Consider the following 26,889-nt stretch of genomic DNA (forward strand, 5'->3'; position numbering starts at 1 on the left):
ATACTAACTGCTCTAATGATCATATCACCCACACTAGATGAATCATCTAACGTTGGCCACGGAATTATAAACGACCCCCCCCCCATCCGGTCAACATCAGATGATCAGTAGTAACTAGGGGTGGACGGTATAAACGGTATACGGTATAAACGGTATGAATTTGCTCTACGGTATGGATTTTGACTATACCGTGTAACCGGTAGAGCAGCTCTAAAAGAGCAATGACGTCATGTAACCACTGCGCGACTATTTCAATCGCATTTGCCCCTAAAAATAGATAGAATTAGTCATAGATAATAGATATGTGCAAACTGGAAAAAGTTATTTAGGAGGCTTCGCGCAGTGGGCGTGTCAACACGCAATTGTCATTTCATAATAAACACATATCACAGCAAGTTTCAATTTCAGTTCCTGGCATTTTTAACCAGTGGAGAAAGGTAAGGGATTTCCCTATCGTTTTTCTTATATGAATTATTCTACGTTAATAAAACATACCTGGTGATCAACTACAGTTTGCTGTAAACATTATGATATGTGTGTAGTGTTATGATAACGACGGCTGGGACAGATGGATCTAACGTGAGCTAGCTAAGCTAGCTAACGAGGGAACGGAGGTATTATGCACTCGAGTCGACTATTGCTGGAGCATTTGTTGATATCAGTAGCTAGCCAGCTAGATACCGTTAGACAATGCCTCGTCATGTATTAAACTAAAAGTGAATAGTTGACTGGGTCATTGTTTAAACAGTAACGGTAGCTCATGGAGGTACGATATAGACTAGAGCAGACTGCCCGGCGCCCGCATATCGCAATGGTGGCGTTTCAGGAAGTAAACAAGCCAAATGAGAGCTTCCGATTGGTCATTTGCTTTCTTTCTCATGAAACCAGTCACGTCACTCTACTGTGATTGGACCGTTGACTTTTTTCTTTTTAACGATCTCGCGGCGGAGAAAAAAAAGACGAGAGAGGCTATAATCTGTACTCGCACAATCAAAATAAGAGTATCGTTATGAACTACACGTCTACACGCCACACGGCGGGCAGCCCTCTAAGTGTCAAGTGCCAAAGGTAAAAACTGAGCGCCCCTGGCGGGCGGCGGGCTTTAGTTTCGGTCCCTGCATTCTTTATATAGCCTGCCTATCAGGCAAAAAAAAATATTCTAACGGAAACACTGATACCGTGATTAGGGATGCACCGATATGAAAATTGGCCACCGATACCGATTGTTCAACTAACACTATCGGCCGATACCGATATTTGTATATAAGTATTTGTAATTTTTTTTTTTTTTTTTTTTTATTAATATATATATTTTTTTTAATGAAACTACTGTATATTTGTATGTGTATGTTTGTATTTGTAGGCCTCTTTACTTACTTAAAAAAAGGAAACATCAAGAAATATGTTTATGGTATCACTATCTCTCTCCCAGTATCGTCTTGCGGCCTGCAGAGGGATACTATTTTCTCAACCAGAGCTTTCAACCAATGCAATGGAACCATTCTTGCGGCCTGCAGCGGGATACTATTCTCTCAACCAGAGCTTTCAACCAATGCAATGGAACCATTTTGATTGACAGTCGATTCGGCCAATTACGCCACACCGCTAGCACCCACCTCCTGCTGTCCTTACCACCAATCGGCAAGCGTTTATACATTTTTCTACTTCCGGGCATGCCGCCATTGTTCTGTTTGCGAGAGCACTGCAGAAGAACACACTTAACGTAGCTACGTTAGCTGCCCGGCCCGGCGCCCGCCGACCGGCGCTCCACGCATGACCAAATGAGACATAATGATTTTACTGCAACAAATGTTATAATAAAACAAAGCCTTTCTATACATTTGTCTGGTTGAAAACTTTATTAACAGATTGCAGAATGTGTAGTTGGGTACGGAATGAGCAACGGAATGGAACCGAGCTATGAACGGACTAACGGAGTAATGCCTTGTTTACAGCTATCTTCGGGTAAATAATATGCTTGTTATTGAACGTGTAACACTTAATTTTAACAGCAGATACTTTCTTAAATGCCATCTTCCCGAGAGAGGGTGTTGACGGGGAGTTGTGTTATTAATAGCATTGAACAGCTAACCGAAAGCTAGCGTTAACTATTGTTAAAGGTTTAGCCATAAGCATAACGTTACCTTGGCTAAAGTTGGGGCTATTAATAATGCAGCAATAATGGCTGCAGACCTGCAAGCAAAGTACAGCAAGTTGACAAAGGAGTATTCCAACGCAAATCACATTTTCACCAGTAACGTTGGTCTTGCATCTCCCGGTAGCTAATGAACGGACTCGGAGTAATGCCTTGCTGCTATGGGTAATAATAATATGCTGATGTTATTGTCCGTGTAACACTAACTATATAACGCTAATGCCACAAAACGAATGCCTTGTTAATCATAAGTACTAGTTACTTTGATGCAGTAGCTTGTGTGTGTGTGTGGGGGACGGCGGGCGTTGTGCACTGCAGGTAGGTCGCGAGTGAACTTTTTTTTTTTTGCCTTTTGACGCTACACAAATTGATGGGTATTTATCGGCGACTGCTATCGGCACATTTGAGCTTATCGGCCGATAGCAGTCAACAAGGCACTTATCGGCCGATACCGATACCCGACCGATATATCGGTGCACCCCTAACCGTGATATATACCGTTACCGTCTATGCTTCAAATTATACCGTGATATAAATTTTAGACCATACCGTCCACCCCTAGTAGTAACTTCTAGAAGCACGTCGATTTGAAATTTTTTATCTCGCGCAGATTCCTATCAAACTGTATTTGATCATCAATATAATGAATTTGGGGCTATAAATCACGTTCTGGAGAAAGCTGCAGAAAACGATAAAAACATACTTATACTTTAGACCGTATTTTAGTATGAATATGTGAATGAAAAAGTATAACGTTCCCACTTCCTGAACAATAGATACTTGATGTTGAATGGGCCATAGTAATGTCAATTTAGCAATACAATTTAAAAAGTTATAGCCCTGCAAAGAAGGGGAACTTCTCCATAGACAAATAGAGCTGGCGGAGGATGGTATATTAAGAATATAAGCCTGGCGACCAAAGTGTTAAGCTGCGTTTTGGACTTTTGGTACAACTTAGCCACCTAGTGCAAGCTAACATTAGTTGTGATTTGTGAGTTTATGTTCTTGGAGCTGTGTGCGCATGAGAGAGAACTAACGTTAGCTCAAAGTGAAAAGACAGATTGGCTAGCTAACGCTTGTCTAATTTGTCTAGCCAACGTTAGCTAAAACAGTGTATCATGTTGGTTAGTCCGATCATAGCCATGGCTGTACCACGGCAGCTCCCATAGACACTGTCTTAGCTAACGTTAGGTAGCACTAGGTGGCTAAGTTATAGTGTTGTCACGATACTGGAATTTTGAACTTCGATACGATACCTTGAAAAGTATCGATATCATTTTCGATACCACAGGGAAAAAGGGTCAATCTTAAAATGTAAAAAAAAATAAAAAAAAATTTTTTTTAATTAATTTTGCTTTTGTTGCTGGTTGATTCTCCTCAGCTTCTCTCTGGTACTATAAGCAGGTTGCGAAATTAACTTTTTGACTCACCGGCCAGTGGCGGGTAGATGGGAAGAATCTACCCGCCAAGCATATTTCTTACCTGCCAATTTTTTTATTAAAAAAAAATATATATATATATATTTTATATAAAAAGAAATTTTTAAATAAAATATATATTATAATCATACTAGTTGTATTATCTGCGAGACATCGCCACCACGCAATAAGTCAAAATGCTCGCTATCTGCAAACAGCTCCACTGTCTGTGTGTATACTTGAGTAGCCTCCAGCTCCAGCAAGGATTCTCCGGCGATGCAGCTAGACCCTATACTAATACTCTACATTCAGCATGCAAGGATTCTCCGGCGCTGCAGCTGGACTCTATTGTTATAATGTTACGGTTCTTTGGTCAAATCACATTCATCAAGCCCTCAGCTAGAATACACATTGAATCAATGTTATAAGACATTGATATCAGGAGCTATCTGTAGCTACTGCTAGCCCGCTAGATAACATTAAGACAATTTAGTTTACTGGGACATATAGAGCTAACGTGAGCTAGCTAACGTGAGCTAGCTAACGAGGGAACGGAGGTATTATGCACTCGAGTCGACTATTGCTGGAGCATTTGTTGATATCAGCAGCTATCAGTAGCTAGCCAGCTAGATACCGTTAGACAATGCCTCGTCATGTATTAAACTAAAAGTGAATAGTTGACTGGGTCATTGTTTAAACAGTAACGGTAGCTCATGGAGGTCCGCTCTTCTAGACTAGAGCAGACTGCCTCTGTGTTGATACGAGCAGAAGCCCTTAGCCAATAGTATCCCGCTGCAGGGCTGGGCGGATATGACTCGTTGCCACAGTTTGTTTCAAAATAAGAGTATCATACGAACCGAATGTTGCTAACTGCCGGAGCCATCGATATTATGACTGGAACTGCGTTTGGAGCGGAAATGAGACCCGCACAGATTTTCAAAATAAGAGTATCGTTATGAACTACACGCCACACGGCGGGCAGACCTCTCAGTGGCAAGCGCCAAACGTAAAAACTGAGCTCCAATGGCGGGCGGCAGGCTTAAATTTCGCCCCCTGACTATAAGAGAAGATAAATATAACACTTTTAAAACCCTTTGTTTATCTTTAGATCACACATTTAAAAATAACTGTTCATCTCACTTCAATCATTTTTATTGCAGAACATGGTATTTTCTCAAGCAGACAGATGTAAACACTGTAATCTGTGTTGCATGTACCTGACAAACTGAACTGTTTGTATTACAGTCATATTCCGACTTAACTGAATGCACATGTGTGTGTGGACTACTGTACTATTACTAGGGGTGGGAATCACCAGTTTAATCACGATACGATACAATATCGATTCTTTGGACAACGATTAGGGATGGGAATCGAAAACCTCCTAATTGGCCGATGCCTGGAACCGTGTGGCTCCCGTGACTTTCGATTCCATTATCGCTGCCAGGTTTTTCCTAGTTGCGCAATAACGTTAGCATGTAGCCATGGCAGACTCTATTTGATTCCTTAAGGGCTCGAAATTGCCTGGGTTTTGGTAATATGCTCCCGAAATGCTCCCGCTGTTTGGCTACTTCTATGTGCAGTGAAAACTACTTGAATGCTTTAGAAGCTAGTCATTGATTTAGTTGAGGGTGAGCTAAAATTAGCCGCGGAGCTAACGCTATCTAACGTGAGCTAACGCTATTTAATCAAGCTCACAAAGAGAGATAAACAGCTGACAGCGGAGAGTACAGGTACAAATACAATAAAACAGCAGGTGGGGGCTGTTGTGTAAACCTTGTACTCTTTAGTTTACATATAATAAGAGACGGGAGTGTTTGTTTACTTCTGTACTCTGTAAGCCAGGAAGTACCGTGGTGGTGCAACATACAAATGTGTCCGTGTAGCAACACAAGCCAATACCTTATAGGACAGGGGCCCGGGGAGGGAGCTCTCTGTGTGTGTGTGTGTGTGTGTGTGTGTGTGTGTGTGTGTGTGTGTGTGTGTGTGTGTGTGTGTGTGTGTGTGTGTGTGAGACAGAAGTCAGAGGAATAACGACCTGTTATTCAATAGATTAAATTAGTTTAAGGATAAAAAAATAAATACATTTTAAGAGAATCTCAAATACATTATTTTATTAAGTGTAGGCTATAGTTAATGTTTTATTTTTTACAGTTTTTGTATTTTTCTGACATGGGGGCTCAACAATAAATGACAATCAGAAATGTCAAGTTGCATGTTGTTATTCTAACCAGCTTAGACCCCTACGCTCTGCATCTTCTGGCCGCCTCAGACCTACTCCTATCCAAGCTCCGGGAGGGTCATCAAAGAGAAGTCGCCTATTCTCAGTCCTTGCCCCACAATGGTGGAATGAACTACCCACCCCAGTTAGGACAGCCGAATCACGTCCAATCTTTCGCCGTCGACTAAAGACGCACTTCTTCAACCATTATCTGAATAAAAAAAAATATATCTAACCCTAACTAACCGTACGGTCATGCACTTGTCCTAATAAACTAACCTACACTGTAGCACTCAACACTTTGATGAACATTGTTGCTCAGCTGATAAGAGTTGATGGCTTGTCGTACATAACTTGTAAGTCGCTTTGGATAAAAGCGTCAGCTAAATGACTAAATGTAAATGTAGTTCTGTTGCATTTCCAATTTATTTATGTAAAGTATAAATTGATCAGGTATCGATAAGGGTATCGATAAAGAATCGAATCGATAAGCAGAATCGATAATGGAATCGTATCGATAAAATCCTATCAATTCCCATCCCTAACAACGATACGATATTATCCGATATCACACAGTCTGCAGACTGCCACGATACGATACGATTAGATTCAGGTGCCTGCGATCGATATGAGACGATATTATGTGCCCATTTAATACAATCAGTAACATTTAAATCAACAAAAAAAAAGGCAATGGAAATATCATGACATTTTTATTTTTGAGCTCTTCCAGACATTTAAATGAAAAACAATCTATTGTTTTTAATACAAATAGACCTCCTGTTCTCTGTTTTTGGTTCATTTCTTTTTTTCTCTCGATATTAATATCCTATTCACTGTCACAGAGCTGTATTTTGGCTGGAAAAGCATATTGGGAGTCCCAAGGTGCAGTACCGGCCAGATCCTGTTAGTGGGGCTATCCCCGAGAATGCACCCTCCCAGTCCCCACTTCTCTCTGCCTATGGCTCTGGGTTAGCTTGTTAGCTCACGCTAAAGTAACGTTATCTTCGATCTTTAACGCGACGTGGGCATAATGGAGTGACGAGGATTGCAAAGCAGGTTAGATGCATTGGACCCGTTGTGGAATAAAACAGCAGGGACATGTTTTGGGTCACAGAATAGGCACACTAGTCTTGCTCTAGTGACGCTCTAGACCAGGGGTCAGCAACCTTTTTGACATGGAGTGCCTATTTGAAATATAGTTGTAACTAGTGTGCCTCAACAATATTCCATGCATCGTATTTTTTTTCTCTCATAATCAGGTCTTTTTAATGATAATTCTTACATTATTACATCATTATTGTTATTGTTATTATTAACAATATTATTATGATGGTTGTATCAACCCTAAATCTGAGTTGGGAGGGGGGGGTGCAATGCAGACAAACAGCTGCATACAGTGCGACCATTTCACTCACATTTGCCCATTCATTTTTGGACACAGCACACACCATAGCTCCACCTACAGGCCTAATGGAGAACTGTACAAAAATAAATAATAATAAGTTACCCAAACTTAAAAATATTGAGTTCAGTTACTGTGCTCAGTTTTCAATCCATAATAAGTTAACAGAAAAATAAGTACACAACCACATTATTTCAACCTAATAAAACTATGTTTATTGTCATTGTTTTAAGAACACAAGTTGACTTGGTAATACTCACATTTTGAGTAAGAAAAATGGCTTTTAACATGTGCAATGTTCAATGAAATAATAGAAAAATAAATAATAAAATGTGTTGATTAAGCACTGGTCACAATGGTGACCGTAATAATGTTTTTGTTATAAGGCTCTGCAAATGTTACTGAATGATGTAGCAATGTATTTCCAGCTAAATTGAAATAATAAACAAATAAAGGGTTTCAATTAAATATGTGTACTATTGTCACATGACACAGCTCAGAAGCTCAGAACACCTCAGAACACAGGTTCATCTAACGAGGCGTCGCAAGGTTTAAGTTTAACTGAGGCTAACGTTAACATGATGGCACACACACAGTGCACACACAAAGCACACCCTCCTCCTCCTCCTCCAATCTCTCCACCAGAGCCAGCGAGAGAGAGAGAGAGAGAGAGAGAGAGAGAGAGAGAGAGGTTCAGCACCACATGCACAGTGGACAGCTCCCCTAGCCCTACACATACACATGCCGCGTAATAATAATAATAATATATGCGCGATTGTGCGTATGATCTATTATGCGTAGAGCCCTGCATATGCACGTTCAAGTTCAAGTTAACATGCAAACCGATGTATAGGAAAATAAACAGCAGCCTACCTGTCGCGTCAGTGTTTTGCCTGGCTGAGCTCCGGTTATTTGGGGGGTGTAATTAGTCACTTTAAGCTGGACACATGCTTCGGAGTGGTCGGTTGTCAGTGGTCGGTTGTCAATCGACTCCGGGAGGGGTTGAGCACGTACTTCATGTGCGAAAAGATCTGCTCACAGAGGTATGTTGACCCGAAGACCGTCAGCAAAGCCATTGCAACGTTCCGTTGACATGGTGGGGATATCTTTTATCTTTGCTTTTATTGTCTCTTTATTTGGCAAGCCTTCAAACAAAACATATGAGGTACAGATAAAAGCCTATATACGTCGCCATCCGCGAATGGCTTTCCACGTTTTGCAATGCAATGAGCAATGCGATAGCAATTGCTTCAGTTGCGTGTTTTTTAGCGCTTGTGAACACTTTGAGGGTGCTGGCTAGGGGTGGGAATCACCAGTTTCATCATGATACGATACGATATCGATTCTTTGGACAACGATACGATATTTGCCGATATCACAAAGTCTCTCACAATACGATACGATTAGATTCAGGTGCCTGCGATCGATATGAGATGATATCATATGCCCATTTAACACAATCAGTTATGAGACTCGCCACAGGATTTTCAAAATAAGAGTATCGATATGAATCGATCTTATTACATCGCATCGATCCGATCTGGATCGATGTATCGTCCCACCCCTAGTGCTGGCTTGCTTCCCACACCTGGCGACGGCACGTTTAATGGATTCTGCCTTATCCGCCTGATCCTTGAAACTTGTTTTATGCTTAGTCTCGAAATGGCGTTTCACAGATGATGTTTGGCAAACTACATTTTCCAAACAGAAAGAACACATAGCACGGTCCTTCCGACGGTCCACAAACCCGTAATCGTCTGTCCACGAGGGCTGGAATGTGCGAATTTGCTTTGATTTCTTAGCGGGGGTTGATCATGACACTGCACAGAATGCAACTTCAGCACTGTGTGTTACCTGGCGCGACTGCTGCGGGAGGCCGGCGGGAGGCCGGCTACAGCGGAGCACATGGGAACAGCTGATTGCTGTCATAATATAGGGGTGTGCAGAACAGTCGACTTACAAAAAAGAACCTGTGGGAGGATTTCAACAAGAGATATGCGACAACAGTGCAAAACATTTCACAATAATATTTCAAAGCGAAGTAAAAAAAATAATAATAATAATAATAATAATATATTTTTTATTATTTTTTTTATGCTGCCCTCCCCCCCCGCGTGCCTATGGAAATGGTCCCGCGTGCCTAAGCAGGCACGCGTGCCTAGGGTTGCCGACCCCTGCTCTAGACGCTACTGCTGTTGATGTTAAACGGAGTTTGAGTTTCACAACACTGGGCGCGGGGCGATGACGTCGCCGGATTTTCAAAATAAGAGTATCGCAATATGAATCGATCTTTTTACGTGGCATCGATCCTATTTGATTATTGATAATAGATCGATATATCGATCTGGATCGATGTATCGTCCCACCCCTAACTATTACAGGTATTGAAATGAACAATGCAACTTCCTTATACAAAAAATAAATAAAATTAATGAATAATTAAATATCGATATTTCGGGAAATGAGTATTGAAACATTTTTAAATATTCAGAATCGATTTTTCGATATTTTTGACAACACTACTAAGTTATACCATAACGCAGCTTAACTAAAGTTATTGCTACTAGCAGCAATACCACAGAGCATGTGTGTGTGTGGGCGCAACTTGTTTGTTAGTTATGAATAAACTCTTAATATCAAATGGTAACTGTGACTGTTTTGATTGACAATAAGCATAAAGCATGGAGTAATTATTGCTGTTGCCATGCTTTTAAAGATGCATTCTAAAAATTGATTTTCCTCCACGAGTAATCGATCAAGATCCCTATCTCTTAGAGCGGTGGCGCAGTAGGTACAAAGATGGCTAGACCTGCTGGCGACCAAAGTGTTAAAATACCTCACTTTATTATGGTAAAGGAAAATCACAGATTGGGGCTTAATGGAAAGAATGAGAGGAGGGAAAGCTATGGACACGACAGAGACGGACAACTGTGCTGCAACAGAGGAAAGACAACAAGAGAAAATAAAGACAATACAAAGAAAAGTAACATACTGATATCCTGATGGTCTGTGGGCTCCTCCTTCAGCCCAGTGGAAATATCCATGGTTGGGTCTAGTGTGTCATCTATCATCAGTAGGTCGCTGGGTGGATCTGGAGCAGAGGGAGACAGCGACTAAGTAGTAGCATGGAAAAGTATTTGGCCACTTTCTGATTTCCTCTGTAATTACATCCTCCTTCCTATTAGTATTGACCCAAGATGGCGGTGCATGCACAATACAAAGGGAAACAGCAAGCGCTCAGGGGCTCGGGAGGTAGAACGGTCATCTGGTAATCAGTAGGGATGGGGATTTTTTTCTCTTCATGTCAACGTTCACACACAATATATGCTTACCTAGGATTTGACTTGATTCAACAACAAAGCAGTCGGAGCAATGGCAAGCCGAAAACTGTCAAAATTGTAGTTATTTGAAGTTTGGATTTTTTTTTTCACAACTGAGGTAGGTAAATAAAATTTCTTGAGACTAAAGTACCGAAAAAAAGGTACCGTTGGGTACCGGTATCGATCACAGGTACCCAGGGACCGAAACTAAAGCCCGCCGCCCGCCAGGGGCGCTCAGTTTTTACCTTTGGCGCTTGACACTTAGAGGTCTGCCCGCCGTTGGCGTGTAAGCAATCAAGTTCATAACGATACTCTTATTTTGAAAATCTGTGCGGGTCTCATTTCCGCCCCAAGCGCATCTTCAGTCATAATATCGATGGCTCCGGCAGTTAGCAACATTAGGTCCGTATGATACTCTTATTTTGAAATAAAACGTGGCAACGAGTCATATCCGCCCAGCCCTGCAGCGGGATACTATTGGCTAAGGGCTTCTGCTCGCAGTGCTCGTGTCAACACAGGCAGTCTGCTCTAGTCTAGAAGAGCGGACCTCCATGAGCTAACGTTACTGTTTAAACAATGACCCAGTCAACTATTCACTTTTAGTTTAATACATGACAAGGCATTGTCTAACGGTATCTAGCTGGCTAGCTACTGATAGCTGCTGATATCAACAAATGCTCCAGCAATAGTCGACTCGAGTGCATAATACCTCCGTTCCCTCGTTAGCTCACGTTAGCTAGCTCACGTTAGATCTATCTGTCCCAGTAAACTAAATTGTCTTAACGTTATCTACCGGGCTAGCAGTAGCTACAGATAGCTCCTGATATCAATGTCTTATAACATTGTTTGAATGCGTATTCTAGCTGAGGGCATGTTGAATGTGATTTGACAAAAGAACCGTAACATTGTCCAGCTGCATCGCCGGAGAATCCTTGCATGCTGAATGTAGGGTCTAGCTGAATATAGGGTCTAGCTGCAGGGCCAGAGAATCCTTGCTGGAGCTGGAGGCTACTCAAGTATACACACAGACAGTGGAGCTGTTTGCAGATAGCGAGCATTTTGACTTATTGCGTGGTGGCGATGTCTCGCAGATAATACAACTACAAGTATGATTATATAATATATATTTTATTTTTAAAAAAATTATAAAATATATATATATATATATTTTTTAATCAAAAAAAATTTGCAAGGTAAGAAATATGCTTGGCGGGTAGATTCTTCCCATCTACCCGCCACTGGCCGGTGAGTCAAAAAGTTAATTTCGCTCCCTGCAGGTACCGGTACCGGTATTGGTTCAAATGTGAAAGGTACCCATCCCTAGTAATCAGAAGGTTCCTGGTTCGATTCTATTTCTGTCTCCACAGTATAGACAGGGACCATCACAGCAGCACGAGCACGGTGGTGTAGTGGTTAACACTGTCGCCTCACAGCAAGAAGGTCCAGGGTTCGATTCCCGCTTGGGGACCAGGTTTCCATGATGCCAGTTACCCAGGTGGGGTATCTCCCAGGCCTTTCTGTGTGGAGTTTGCATGTTCTCCCCGTGCTCGCAAGGGTTTCCCCCCCGATAAGATAAACCCAATGGAAAAACATGCACAACAATAGATCGCTAACGCTGTGGCGTCCTTGACGAAGACCGACAGGAGCACTTGGATTGGTCCCCTGGCGCGGCTCATGTTGACGCCTGTCTGCTCCCGGCTGCCCTTGGGGGGGAAGGACGACGGGATGGGTTAATCGCAGATACGAATTGCATGCATGCATTGCATGTGTGCCGATTGATGACCTCTGAGCAGGTCCTAAATTATAAATTATAAATTATTATCATTTTGGAGTCGTTAGACAAAAATATTAGCAATATAATATTTTAACGTGCGAGAAATGCAGCAAGTCACTTTGCTTTGATTTCTGCCACGGTTTAATTACATATTTACACCCCTAGTACATGCAAATACCCCTAACCTAGTAACCTACTGCAGTACACACTATAGTACACACTATCCCACCATAGAGTTTCACTGTGAAATACACCAGAGATTCACTGTGAAATACACCAGAGATTCACTGTGAAATACACCAGAGATTCACTCTGATCACTTTAGAATAGTGTGAACACTGAGTGATACAGTGGATGCTTCACACTCTTTGTACCTCTGGTGCACCAACACTTAGTATCCGCTTCAAGGCCCTCGACCTAGCACACCGTGCGGCAAAGGGAACCGCTCCCGCCTACCTCCGGTCAATGGTCTCTAACTACACACCCTCAAGACCCCTACGCTCTGCATCTTCTGGTCGCCTCAGACCTACTCCTATCCAAGCTCCGGGAGGGTCATCAAAGAGAAGTCGCCTATTCTCAGTCCTTGCCCCACAATGGTGGAATGAACTATCCACCCCAGTTAGGACAGCCGAAACCCGCCCAATGTTTCGCCGTCGACTAAAGACGCACTTCTTCAACCATTATCTGAAATAATGAAGACAAAACTAAAGAAAAAAAGATCTAACCCTAACTAACCTTACTGTCATGCACTTGTCCTAATAAACTAACCTACACTGTAACATGCAACACTTTGATGAACATTGTTACTCAGCTGATAAGAGTTGTGCCCTTCCTGATGACTTGACGTACAGAACTTGTAAGCCGCTTTGGATAAAAGAGTCAGCTAAATGACAAAATGTAAATGTAGTGAACCAGGGAGGAGGAGGGACTGGGGAAACGCCAGTAAGCCTGAACTACTGTAATTAGATACATGAAGAATGTGGTCCCCCGGGCAACTTATTCTGGTCTAGTATCGACATGGCTGAAAAAGGAACAGAATTAGAGGAAGGAGAGGACAGGAGATCTGGGAAGTACTTTGAACTGGTCTAACGTTACATCTTTTCACTGTACAGTGTACACACAAGACTGGGGTCACAATAAATAAAAAATAGTCTCTCTGCATTATGGAGAGGCATATTTCGTTTAACATTCAAATGCTGTAAACTGGATTGTATACTGAAGATATGACACAATGGGATCACGGCTTGGCTCAGAGATCATCATTTAAGGCTTAGCCTGCTGGCTGTGATTCGGGCTGGTCGGGATGCGTGAGATGAGCATTTCACCCATCATTAATTACTCAGCTGTTCAGGATCAACGTTGTTCAATGATGCACCTCTATGGTTTTCATAGCACATTATGAAGCGTTGGGTACCTGGGTCTAGTTCATAGACTTGGCCAGGATCGTTAAGATATGAATGTTCTGTCTCAAAGAGGTCAAGTACCACTTTTATTTTTATACAACCAGCCAGCTTCTGACTAACTTACATTTACTAGCTAGCTAACGTTGGTAACAATACTTTCAGTGAAACGTGAACATGTGATCACACTCTTCAACGAGTGGCAGATGAAACATAACTAATAACTAGCTGCTACTCTCGTCTTTGTTCCAGACAACACGAGGCTCAGGACAACAAGCTAGCAGCCGTTAGCCGCATATCGTTAGCTTGTTAGCTAAGCGAACGTTATCTAGAACGAATGTTGCTACAGTCTCACCTTGAATGCCTTGGTTGAATCCGCAAACAACGTTTAATAATCCCCGCAGAAATGTCCAACAGAACACACTTGTTTAATTCTTGTATTGCGCACCTCGTCTTCAACTGGACTAACGTCACAGATGCGAAGGGGACTCTGGCGGAAGTGAACCACCGCTGCTTCCTGTCGAGAAATCTTCTTCCACTTTCCATGAGCATTACCGCCATCTACTGATAGAGTGTGGATCTGGATGTTCTAAATCCTATCAAATAAACCTGTTGTTCTCAGAAAAAAATAAAATAAACTCTTCAGACAAACTTCTCCAGAAATTCTTTGCAATATGTCAGTTATTTTAAGTGCAATCTTTTCACTCTGCAATTTCCTGATAAGAACTGTTTTTTGCCGTTGATATAATGGACACTGTTCTACGACATGTTCTACCATTTCTCGACTAACACCGCACTCACATAGTCCATTAGTATGCTTTTTTAACTTTACTAACGTACTGTTCAACCCTGTATGTCCCAACCTCATTCTTGTAAACATGTCCTCTTCTTGCTTGTTTCTCCTAGTAGCCCTACTCCAACCCACCCTTTTTTTAACCCCATAAAACCATCTCCCTGTCCTCTCATTATCCCACATGACTTTCCATTTTTCCTTAACCTTTAGTTTGACTATACTTTGGATTTCAGCCTTACTACTCTGTATATTTATTGTAACTCGAGGAAATTCACAAGCTTTTTTTGGCCAACTTATCCGCCAACTCATTCCCTCGAACTCCTATATGGGCCGGAACCCACAAAAAGGCAACCTTGATACTTGAGCACCGAAGTATTTTTACCATCTGCACTATTTCCAGCACAATGTCCAGCCTTGACTGGGACACAACATCTTGAATACTTATCAATGAAGACATTGAGTCTGACGCAATAAGACCTCACTCTTAGGTCTATTCTCCTCTATCCAGGATAAAGCTATCATTATAGCTACTAGTTCTGCCATATAGACTGCTAGTCTGTCAATTAATCTCTCTTTTTTAGAAATTCTAAGACTTGGGATTGTAAATGCAGCACCCACTCTGTTTGATTCCATCTTAGATCTGTATAAGCCACCATAAGCGTACAAACAAAAACACAGCATCACCATGGCAACAGCTACATACTGGCAGCGGGATTGAAGGACAAGGTAAAAGAAGTGCAAGCAGCAACCTTGCGACGCTTGATGGGCAGTGAATGTCGCCATATATACAGACATAATTTAGGACTTACGGCGGACCAGGGGAAGGACGTGGCCGTCATCATTGCTGCTTTAGAGGCATATTTTAAGCCAACAAGGAACATTATTTTTGAAAGATATGTGTTTGGGAAATGCAATCAAGATGAAGGGGAACCCATAGATTAATTTATAACAAGGCTGAGGGAGAAGGCTTCTTCTTGTGATTATGGGCAACTCAGAGAGCAGTTGATAAGAGACAAAGTAGTGCTGGGGGTGTGTGATGAGAGTGTGTGCCGTCGTCTACTCAGAGAGAAAGATCTTACACTGGGATCAGCCATTGAGATATGCCGGGCTGCAGAAATGACTGATATTAGAATAAAGGCAATGACACAGGATAGACATCAGACATCAGCAATGATACCAGAGACTGTACATGCGTCAGATGGCCGGCGGCCACGAGTTCTACCCAGGCAGGAACGATCTGACAGGTCTCAATATCCACCTAGGCAGGAACGCTCTGACAGGTCTCAATATCCACCTAGGCAGGAACGTTCTGAGAGGCCTCAATATTACGCGCCAGGCGCGAATTCAAGCGCTGCGTGTAGGTTCTGCGGCACTGCGCACAGGCATGGACGGGAACAGTGCCCAGCCTATGGCAAGACCTGCCGCATTTGCGCAAAACTCAATCATTTTGCTGTAGTATGCATGCAGAGAGGCCAGGGCCCTCATTTATCAACTTGACGTACGCACAGATATGTGCTTAAGCCGTGCGTACGATCATTTCTAAGCAAAGTGTGGGATTTATCTATTTGAACTTGTGCTTGACTTTGTGCGTATATTTAAGCACAGGTCGGACCATGCGTAGTTGGCGCCCGGTGGTAGAATATTTTTACAACGCAGAAATAAGCACTGACTGCGCTCCGCGTAACTCAACTCGTTATTATTTTGCGCATATATTGCAGAAATACGGGAATGTTTTGATTATATTTAAAAGGCTTTGCCATTGTTAAACGTAATAAGTGGAACCCCGAAGCTGTAAGCAGAATACAAGTCATATGAACACCCACGATATAAACGCATTGCAACGAGAACAGACAGAGGTTATTTGTTGAGTGTATGTGTATACAAAACCCTTGCAATAAATGTGTCTTACATGAATGAAAAGCATACATGCTCTGGACACCGAGCATATATCGTGTGGGTGATATCATGACTTGTATTCTGTGTCAAAGCCTAAATCAAAACGTTCCTGTATTTCTGCAATCTATGCGCAAAATAATAACGAGTTGAGTTCTAACAAAGAACGTATTACATGCTGGTAGGCTGATAGAGTAAACTATGATATGAATATGAATATGATATGATCATATAAATACTGGTCCGTCCGCGAGGATATCGAGGACTCGGATAGCCATTAAGCCATTTGAGAATATAGGCGGCCTATAGCCTATACATATTATTTAATGTTTTCATAAGCGTAAAGATACAACAGCTAGATTAATGATCAAGTTAGTTTACTGTATGCAGGCTTCACAGGGCTGTGTGTTATATATGCGCAAGTTACTGTTGCATAATAATGTAGGCTGGCTGCTATTATATGTAATTCATAGGCTACCTAATACCAACAACGAAATAGATTGTATCATATGCATCTACACACATTATATTATACACATCATATTATATCTTGGTTCGGCAGCGCCTCTGTGAACAATCTCTCAGAGTTTGCTCCATCAATAAACGCGCATTTTGGCTGATAATGTGCCGGTGGCCGGAGTCTCATTCAGGCCTAATTGTATTTAATTCAATTGTAATGTTATTACTGGGGTATCTAAAACATCACAATGTAGATCAGGGTTATCCACTGAAGCCATAATGACTCTGATCAGAACCACGGGCTCATGACGAGCGCACACAATAGGCATTGTAGAGCACAGAGTTGGCGTGCTGAAATTGATTTAATTTCAGTCATTACAGTGCTTAATGTCGGGTCATCTCTTGTCATTTATTTCTGTCAATGTGTTGGTTCTGTAGCAGGACTGGGTCAGTCAACATCCTTGGCTCCCGGCGCACCGAAGATTATACGTTCAAGTTGTTGGTCGGACCTCGGTGATCAATCTCGCTCTCAGTGAAGTCTCTCAGAGTTCGCTTGGGTTAGTCCACTTTTCCACATTTCATGTGGGTGTTCCATTACCGTATATGGTTAATCGGGGCGGTTCTGGTATGCAAATACGTGAAAGTGTGCACAAGCCTCGGCGTAGGACCAAGGTGATATTTATCATGACAGGTGTGCGTAGGACCTGTGTACGCACGTGTGATGAATCCCGTTTCTTTTCTGCGTGCACACATTCTAAATTCTGTGCTTAAGTATGGAAATAGAAAATGTTCTACGTCACGTTGATGAATGAGGGCCCAGGCCACCCGACAGCTACATACAGCAGACATTGACACTGAATACCTTGAGAATATACACAGTGGGGAGGCAGAGGCTCACATATACATGGCAGAGAGCATAGGGGCAGTTCAGGGAGGTGGAAAAAATGGTTTGCAAATTTAAAGATTAACGGAGGGTTGCAGAGGTGCCAGTTAGATTCAGGGGCAACCTGTGATGTGATGAGCATAAAAGACATGAGGAGGCTGGGCCCTGGAGCAAGGCTATTGCCCAGCCAAACAAGGTTGGTGCTGTATTCAGGTCAATCAATTCCCTCATTTGGCTTATTCAAAACAGAGTGTGTAGTAAGAGGGAAGACACACAAGCTGACCTTCGAGGTAGTAAGAAGCAGTCAGAGACCCCTTTTGTCAGGTGAAACCAGTGAGCGCCTAGGCTTAATGCGCTTCACCATCCCTGAGGAGCTGTTGATGGTAGGACATAGCAGCTCAGTCCCACTAACCAGGCAGCAACTTGTCTGTACGTACGATGAGGTTTTCAACGCCCCTGTGGAATCAGTCCCAGGTGAAGTTCATTTTGAGTTGGACAGTAATGTAGCCCCAGTGCAAGCTGCTCCACGTAATGTTCCAGTGGCACTTAGGGAGGCAGTGAAGGCACAATTAGATAAATATGAGAAAGATGGCCACTTGGTTTCAGTGTCGGAGCCAACAGAATGGATCAGCAATATGGTGATTGTCAGACGGCCAGAGAAGCTGATCAGGATATGTATAGACCCAAAGTAATTAAATGTGGCTTTAAGGAGATCTCACTACTTAATGCCGATGCTGGAGGATGTCCTATACAAGCTGCCCAGGGCTCGCATTTTCACTCTTGTGGATGCACGGGATGCTTTCCTACAGTGCAGGCTAGACGAGGAAAGTAGTTACACCACCACATTTTGGACACCTTGGGGCAGGAAGCGTTGGTTAAAGCTGCCATTTGGGGTGTCTGTGGCCCCAGAGATATACCAGCGAAAGCAGCATGAGCTTTTAGCAGGGCTCAGTGGAGTAGAGCCCATCGCAGACGATATACTGGTAGTGGGCTGTGGGGAGACAGAAGAGGAGGCTATACAGGACCATGACACTAAACTGATAGCACTCATGGAGAGGTGCAGAGAGGTTAGGTTGAGGCTAAGTTTGAAGAAACTGCAGTTCAGGCTCAGAGAAGTCAAGTTTCATGGACACATCCTGTCAGCAGAGGGGCTCAGGGCAGACCCAGAGAAGGTCAGGGCGGTCCAAGACATGCCACACCCCACGGACGCCAAGGCGGTGCAGCGGTTTATTGGGTTTGTGACATACCTCGCAAGGTTCATGCCCCGCTTCTCTGAGATATGCGAGCCACTGAGGAGGCTGTTGGACAAGGCCGTCCCATGGCACTGGCTTCCCAAACATGGTGCGGCAATCGAGGAGATCAAGCGTCTGATCACAGTGGCCCAGATCCTGAAATATTACGACGTGACCAAGCCGGTCACCATCCAGAGTGATGCAAGTCAGAAAGGACTTGGCTGCTGTCTGTTCCAGGAGGGTCAGCCAGTAGGGTACGCATCGCGGGCACTGACTCAGACAGAACAGAACTATGCACAGATTGAGAAGGAGTGTCTGAGTATTGTGTTTGCGTGCCAACGCTTTCACTATTATCTGTATGCACGGGGGAAATTGTGGCGGAAACGGACCACAAGCCACTCATTTCTATATTCAACAAACCCCTCCTCACTGCACCCAAACGGCTCCAGAGCATGCTGCTCACGCTGCAGAACTACAGCCTCAAGGTCACATACAAGCCAGGCCCGGACATGCACATCAGTGACACATTGAGCAGGGCCACGGGTCCACCACAGAGGACTGACACGGGATACATGAAACACACAGTCTGCAGCCTGCAGAGGGCACAAGAGGACACTGAACAGATTAATCAGGCTGATTATCTGAATGTCACCAGCCAGCGGTTGAATCAGATCAGGCAACACACTGGGGGAGATGAAACCCTTCAGTTGCTCAAAGCGGCAGTGCTCCAGGGATGGCCAGATCACCGGGAGGAGACTCCCCTGGCGATCAGAGAGTATTGGTCAATCAGGGACGAGATCAGCGCACAAGATGGGGTGCTCTTCAAAAGTCAGCGAGTCATAGTGCCGAAAACGTTACGGGCAGAAATGTTGAAACGCATACACGCCAGCCATGTAGGAGGAGATGCCTGCTACAGACAGGCCAAAGACACACTGTACTGGCCCAACATGCAGGGTGAAATCAAGGATTACGTGAGCCAGTGTTCAGCATGTAATGAATATTCTCATGAGCAGCAGCGGGAGACAATGATGTCGCATGCACTCCCAACACGGCCATGGCAGATTGTCAGTATGGATTTGTTCAGACAAGCGGGCAAAGACTTCTTACTCATGGTTGATCATTATTCGGATTTCTGGGAAATAGAGCTACTCCCTGACCTCTCAGCAGACACCACGGTGTTAAGGTGTAAGGCCCAATTTGCACGCCACGGGCAGCCTGACCGGATCTCAGTTTGACTGTGAGAAATTTAGAAAGTTTGCAAAAGAATGGGATTTCGACCATGTCATGTCCTCACCCAGGCACCCAAGGTCTAATGGAAAGGCTGAATCGGCAGTGAAAATTGTGAAAAACCTGTGCAAGAAGGCAGCTAGTGCAGGTAACGACCCATGGTTGGCAATCTTGCAGTGGAAGAACACGCCCACAGAGGGCATGCTCAGCAGCCCAGCGCAGAGACTGATGTCCCGGAGACTGATGTCCCGGAGACTGAAGACCCCACTTCCGGTCGCTGACACACTCCTGGGCCCCAGCGTGGTCACGGGGGTTCCTGAGAAGCTGCGTGTTAAGCATCAAACGGCCAAGCTGGGTTACGACAAGTCGGCCAGAGATCTGCCCGAGCTGTGTATCGGCCAGGACATAAGAATGAAGCCCCTGCCTGGAGACAGGACGGGCAAGTGGAGGAGAGGAGTGTGCCTGCAACCGGTGGCCCCCAGATCGTACTTGGTGGATGTCGAGGGGACATTCTACCGGCGGAACCGGGTGGACCTGCGACCAGCGGAGGTGGATGTGACTGGACGCCGCCCGGAGCAACACAGAGTGCAGCACAGCGGCCCACCTGAGGAGCCACACAGCAGTCCGCCCAGCGAAGGGATGGACAGTAACACGGGCAATGACACTATCACCCAGGAAGTCAGGCCGTTCAGGCGGAGCGACCTGTACCAGCCTGTGGTGGACCCTCCACCGGCGCCAGAGTACAGGACGTCCAGTGGTAGGCTGGTGAGAGTGCCACAAAGACTGGACTTATAGAGACTGGTTAATGGGTATGGTATGGTGTAAAAAAAAATAAAAATAAAAAAAATGCACAGAACAGATGGTTAGGGTTTTAAATAAGGACGTTTATGGGGTTTCTAGTAATAATAATAATGTGTACTAAGGGATGCTGTAACTGTTGTTATCTAAAAAAAAAAAAAGGAGATGTTACAAGAGAATGGGATTGTTATATAAACCCCCCCACAATGGTGTGTGTGTTGGTACGGTCCAGCAGGGACCAGGATGTAAGGTACGCTGTTGTGTTATGGGTTGGGATTCAATACAGATGCACAGTGGATACGCTCTAGTCTCCTGTCTCGTTATTTAACACAAACAGTCTTTCTCCATATTTTAACCTGATATGGCTCTCCACCATATGACTGCTCATCTCCTCTCTCTCCTTTAACTCTAATAGATCTACATCAACAACAGGGGAACTGCTGGGAAATAGACTGTTGGACAGCTTTCACACCAGAGTTGTTTGGTCCGGACTATCGGACCAGAATTCGATAGTCCGCTTTTTTGGGGTGGTGTGAATGCGCAGTCGAACTCTGGTGCGGACCAAACACGCAAACTCTGGTCCGCCAAAAAACATAGGTCTCGGTTCGCTTCATCGCACCAAACACGGACCAAATATAGGAAGTCACCTGATAAACTGTGCATCTTGGGTAGAAGGAAGGAAAAAAACACTGCAGTGCGCAGCATTCACTGCAAAACAAGCACACTGTAAACATGTCTCGTGGACAGACTTGGGCGAATGATGAAGTGAAAGCCCTGATCGACATATGGGCAGAAGACCAAATAAAACAGCTGCTTGTGGGCAATCACAAAAACAACGAGGTGTACAACGATTAGTCGACATAATCGACGACGTCGATCATAAAAACTCGTCGACGCCGAATTTTTGTGTCGATGCGTCGTAATTAAAAAAAATATTAATTAATTATTTTTATTTGTTTGCACTACCTATCTTTGTGAAAGTGGCTTCTCAGCTCTGGTCCAGCTGAAGACAAAGCAGAGGAACAGATTGGACATTGAGCATGACCTCAGAGTTGCTTTGTCTACCATCACCCCAGACTTTGAGACTCTTGTTAGGAGCAAACAACATCCCCAGTTATCCCATTAGTTCCCTGGGATGTTAAGCTAAGAAGTCTGCTAAGAAGGATATTATTTATTATGATTATTATGATTATTATGATTATTATGATTATTATTATTATTATTATTTAATTTCATTGTGTTTTTAGCCCTAGTTGCACTTTTGTTGCAACCCCAGTTATCCCATTAGTTCCCCCAAACTTACTGTCGGTCTGTTATGTTAAGCTAAGCAGTCTGCTAAGAGCCCGGAAAAGGAGCCGCGCCCACAGGAAGCAGAGATGGAGGGTGTGACAGAAATAATCGTTAGATTAGTCGACTAATAGAAAAAATAATCGACAGATTAGTCGACTACCAAAATAATAGTTGCAGCCCTAAATACATCCATAGTCTATTAGTTACCTGATGAGGCTAATATAAATTCTTCGGTAGCACTTTATAATAACACCCTGTTATAATACATTTATAAGGTATTTGTAGATAATGAACTACTCATGAACAAACCATTCATATACATTCATAAATGATTATTAAACCATTTATAACTATATTTGTATAACATTTACAAAGTATCTATAACGCATTAGTGGATAATGAACTAATCATGAACAAACCATTTATATACATTCATAAATGATTATTAAATCGTTTATAACTATATTTGTATAACATTTACAGATTAGTTCTACATTATTTATAACTCATTATCAACATCGTTTGTACTTGATTTGTTCATCATTAAATAATGTTGTTTAATGTGTAGTAACACATTTGTAGATGCTTTGAAAAATGGATATGAAAAAACTACTATACTGTATCTCCATTTATTTTTCATGTTCAACAAATGATTTGTTAAGACATTCATAAAACATCTATAAATCATTTGCAGATGCTATTGTGGGGGCCAATCTGAAGTGAAGCCTATTCATCATTAACAAATGTCTAATACAGTTAATTATTTGTTTACTTTTTTATCACATGTTACAAATGTTGTAGACAACTTTCGGATACACCCTTCTTTGTGACATCAAACAGTGACAGAATTAGGACTAAAGATAAATGCAATTGTATTAACATATAAAATACATGTGCATGACATATAGTGTAATGTGGGGGGGCACTAGGACCCAGGAGTACCCTGGCCGCTTGTATGCTTTCTACAATGCAGTTGGGCGATTTACGAATCTGATTGGCCAGGTCATTTCTGGTCATGTGACATGTACGCCCAATCCTGGGACCGCAAGTGTCTACACTGGTTAAGCTTAGGCGCTCTTTCGAAGTTGGTTAAGGTTAGAGTTTGTCTTAGAGCATGGCGATAGAACGCCTGCCCTTCTTTCGACGGTTAAGCTTAGGCACTCTTTCGAAGTTGGTTAAGGTTAGAGTTTGTCTTAGAACATGGCGATAGAACGCCAGGATATTCTGATTTAACAAACCCGAAATCTGTCCAGGAGGACGACCCACATTGGCCAGGTAAGCCTGCATAGGCTAGCTTGGTTGCTAACTAACATTATCAGATAGCCCCTTTCGTGACTGTGATGCAAGCCTCGCTTGAATAGGCTTGCATCGCAGTCACGAAAGGGGCTAGTTATCAGAGTGTAATACTGTGTTATTATTTGACGGGCCGCCGAGCCATACTGTACATGGTGACTGCTTGGTTTGATGGGCCGCCGAGCCATACTGTAATAACTGTATACTGTATGTTCTACCATGTCAGCAATATCTTGACATATTCCTATTCCCATTAATAATTTGTCCTGACTTCTGTGTGCGGACTGCAGAGACACGTTGTGAGCGTGTTTGTTTACAGTCTCTGTTTGCACTATGCAGTACACTACTGGCAAGTATTTCATATCTTAACCAACATTGCAAGACGCTTATAATGGGAGGGAGGAAGGAAAGAGGGGGAGAATGAGAGACAGAGCAAGAGACATACTAGGAGATAGAGAGAGAGAGAGAGGAAAAAGAGAATTCATCGTTCACCTTATGTAAACAAGACTAAAGTATTTTTCTGGTCTGCATCCTCTTAGCAGTTGTTTGTATTGAGCCATACTGTATTGTACCCATTCTTTGTGTTTGTATAGTATATAGAACACATTGCTTAGCAGAGTTCAGTGATGTGAATGCAAATGAATGGAAACTGTCAAGTTGATCGACAGATTTTGACTGTAAGAATCTGTAAGGGCATTAATGGGAGCAATTAAATATATATTTTTAAAAGTAACTAAATAGTTACTGTATGGCGACTGTCCAAACAAACTGTAGTCAGTCACCGAGAGACTAAAACGGGGAAATAATGATACCTGCCAGACGCGCCGCTTGTCATAAAATCACTGCTACAGGATACTGCGTTTGGTTAGTTTATTAAAGTTAGATCAGTTCATATACTTCAAAACTAAAGTGAATCACAGCTTTGTTTATCACAGTGTAGCATGCGGTCAGCAAAGTGTGACTTCCCCGTTCACCCCCTCATTCATTACCGTACCAGAAACCCGCCGGTGAACAGCTGACTTTACTACTACTACGACACCATGTGACCCCTTTGTGAATGACGTAACCATAACAACCCGTGGTCTATACCTGTCACCAACACCCTGTGACCCCTTTGTGAATGACATAACCATAACAACCCGTGGTCTATACCTGTCACCAACATACCGGCCCCTAATTATTACATAATCTCATTTCACAGTAATAATTACCAATGCGTCAATTCATACAATTTTGTTTCCCATTTTTCTTTTGTCTTTTTTTTTACGATTTCTTTTACGCAAGGAGTTCATAAGATCTTGATATTCTTCTTGAATCTAACCCACCCCAGAATCAAGTAAATCCAAAGTCACGAACAAAAATCAAAGTACTCCAATGCCACTCAAAAGTCAAAGTAATCCAAAGTCGTGGGAAAGAAGCGAAACCTTCATGACTCTGTCGACTCCTGAAGAAGGCAAATCTTCGTCACAGGTCTGCAGAGAAGGCTGGTCCGGGTCTTAATCCGGACCTGTCGCACAAGTCCGTTCTTGTCTGGCATTGTTTCTGTAATCCTCCCTATGATCCAGGAATTCCGTGGTGCGGAATCGTCCATTATGAGCACTATGTCATCGGGGATGAAGTTTCGCTTGATCTTTGTCCACTTCTGTCGTTCCTGTAATTGTGGCAGATACTCTTAATCCACCTTTTTCAGAACAGATCAGAAATGTACTGCACCTGCTTCCATCTTCGGCATGCATAGCTGTCCTCCTTGTGAAACAGACCAGGTGGTAAGCTGGGCTTGACTTTAAGAAGCAGGAGATGGCGGTTAGGTGGCCGAGCGGAGATTGCGTTCGTCACCAACCCCGGAGCTGTGAGCTGGATTCGCCTGTTCGAATCCAGCTCACAGCTCCGGGGTTGTCACCAGCTTGGCTGGCCGTCTGCACTAATACAATTGGCTGTATTAGAGGGTGGGAGAAGCTGGCGGGGTGGGTCCGGGTCGTTGTAAACAGCGACTCCTACAGTTCGGTCGGGGCGCCTGCTAAGCGCGGATAGGACTTGAGGGGGATAGTGTGGTCCTCCCACACGCTTGTCGCTACGCCCTCTCGATGAGAATCCGCGCTGCCAGGTGAAAAGAAGCGGTGATTGGCTGGACGTGTGTCTGAGGAAGCACGTGGTAGCCTCCACTCTCCCAGATGATCTGACTGTGGGGGGTAAGTGCGCAGCGACCAGGAAGGGACTGGGAATTGGCATACGACTAACATTGGGATGGGAGAAAATCGGAGGAAAATGGAGGGGGAAAAAGATCAAAAAAAAAAAAAAAAAGAAGCAGGAGATGATTGGGTGTTAAGGCTTCCAAGTCATTTGGATCTGTGGATTCCTTAGTGAGAGGTCTACTGTTGAGAATTGACTCCACTTCGCAGAGTACTGTATGGAGTCCTTCCTCATCCAGACTCTGTGTTCTCAAAGTGGAGTTCAGAATCTTCCTGATGGAACGAATCAACCTCTCCCATGCTCCACCGTGATGTGATCCGGTAGGAGGGTTAAATGTCCACTTGATTCCTTTCACAGAGAGCATATCATTGATCTGCTCCAGGTTCCATCCTTCAATAGCTCGTTTCAGCTCACGCTCTGCACCAATGAAATTTGTTCCATTGTCGGAGTGCAGCTCTTTGATCTGTCCTCTTCTCGTGATGAAGCGCCGCAGGGCGTTGATGAACGAATCTGTGTCCAACGATGAGGCAACTTCAATGTGTACAGCCCTTATTGCCAAACATGTGAAGATTACTCCATATCTTTTCACAAGACTCCTACCACGCTTGATTTCAAATGGGCCAAAATAGTCAACTCTGACGTAAGTGAACGGAGGTTCTTCTGTTGAAACTCTGTCACTGGGCAGGTCTGCCATTTGTTGTTGACCTGCAACTCCGTGTAGCCGACGACAGGTGACACATCTGGAAACAATCTGCAGCAGGAATCCAATAGCGCTGGCGCAGCTTTGACAACATATGGTTCCTACCGCCATGGCCAACCTCCTGATGTATCTGGCATAGGATGAGGTCTGAGATGTGGAGATCTTTAGCTATTATGGCTGGATGTTTAGACTCTTCGGGCATAGCAGCCTTACTAAGTCGGCCTCCGACCCTCAACACACCATCTTCCAGTATGGGACTGAGCCTGTAAATGTGACTGTTCCCCTTCACAAACTCTCCCATTTGGAGGCAAGAGAACTCTTCAGAGAACCTTCTTCTTTGACTGAACTTAATTATCTCCAGTTCAGCTTCTTTGATTTCTTTCAATGAGAGCCGAGTCTCCTTGTCGAGAACATCTTTCTGTTCAGTTGCATTTGATG

This window comes from Notolepis coatsorum, assembly GCF_963971535.1.
Source record: "Notolepis coatsorum genome assembly, chromosome: 1".
Taxonomy (NCBI): domain Eukaryota; kingdom Metazoa; phylum Chordata; class Actinopteri; order Aulopiformes; family Paralepididae; genus Notolepis; species Notolepis coatsorum.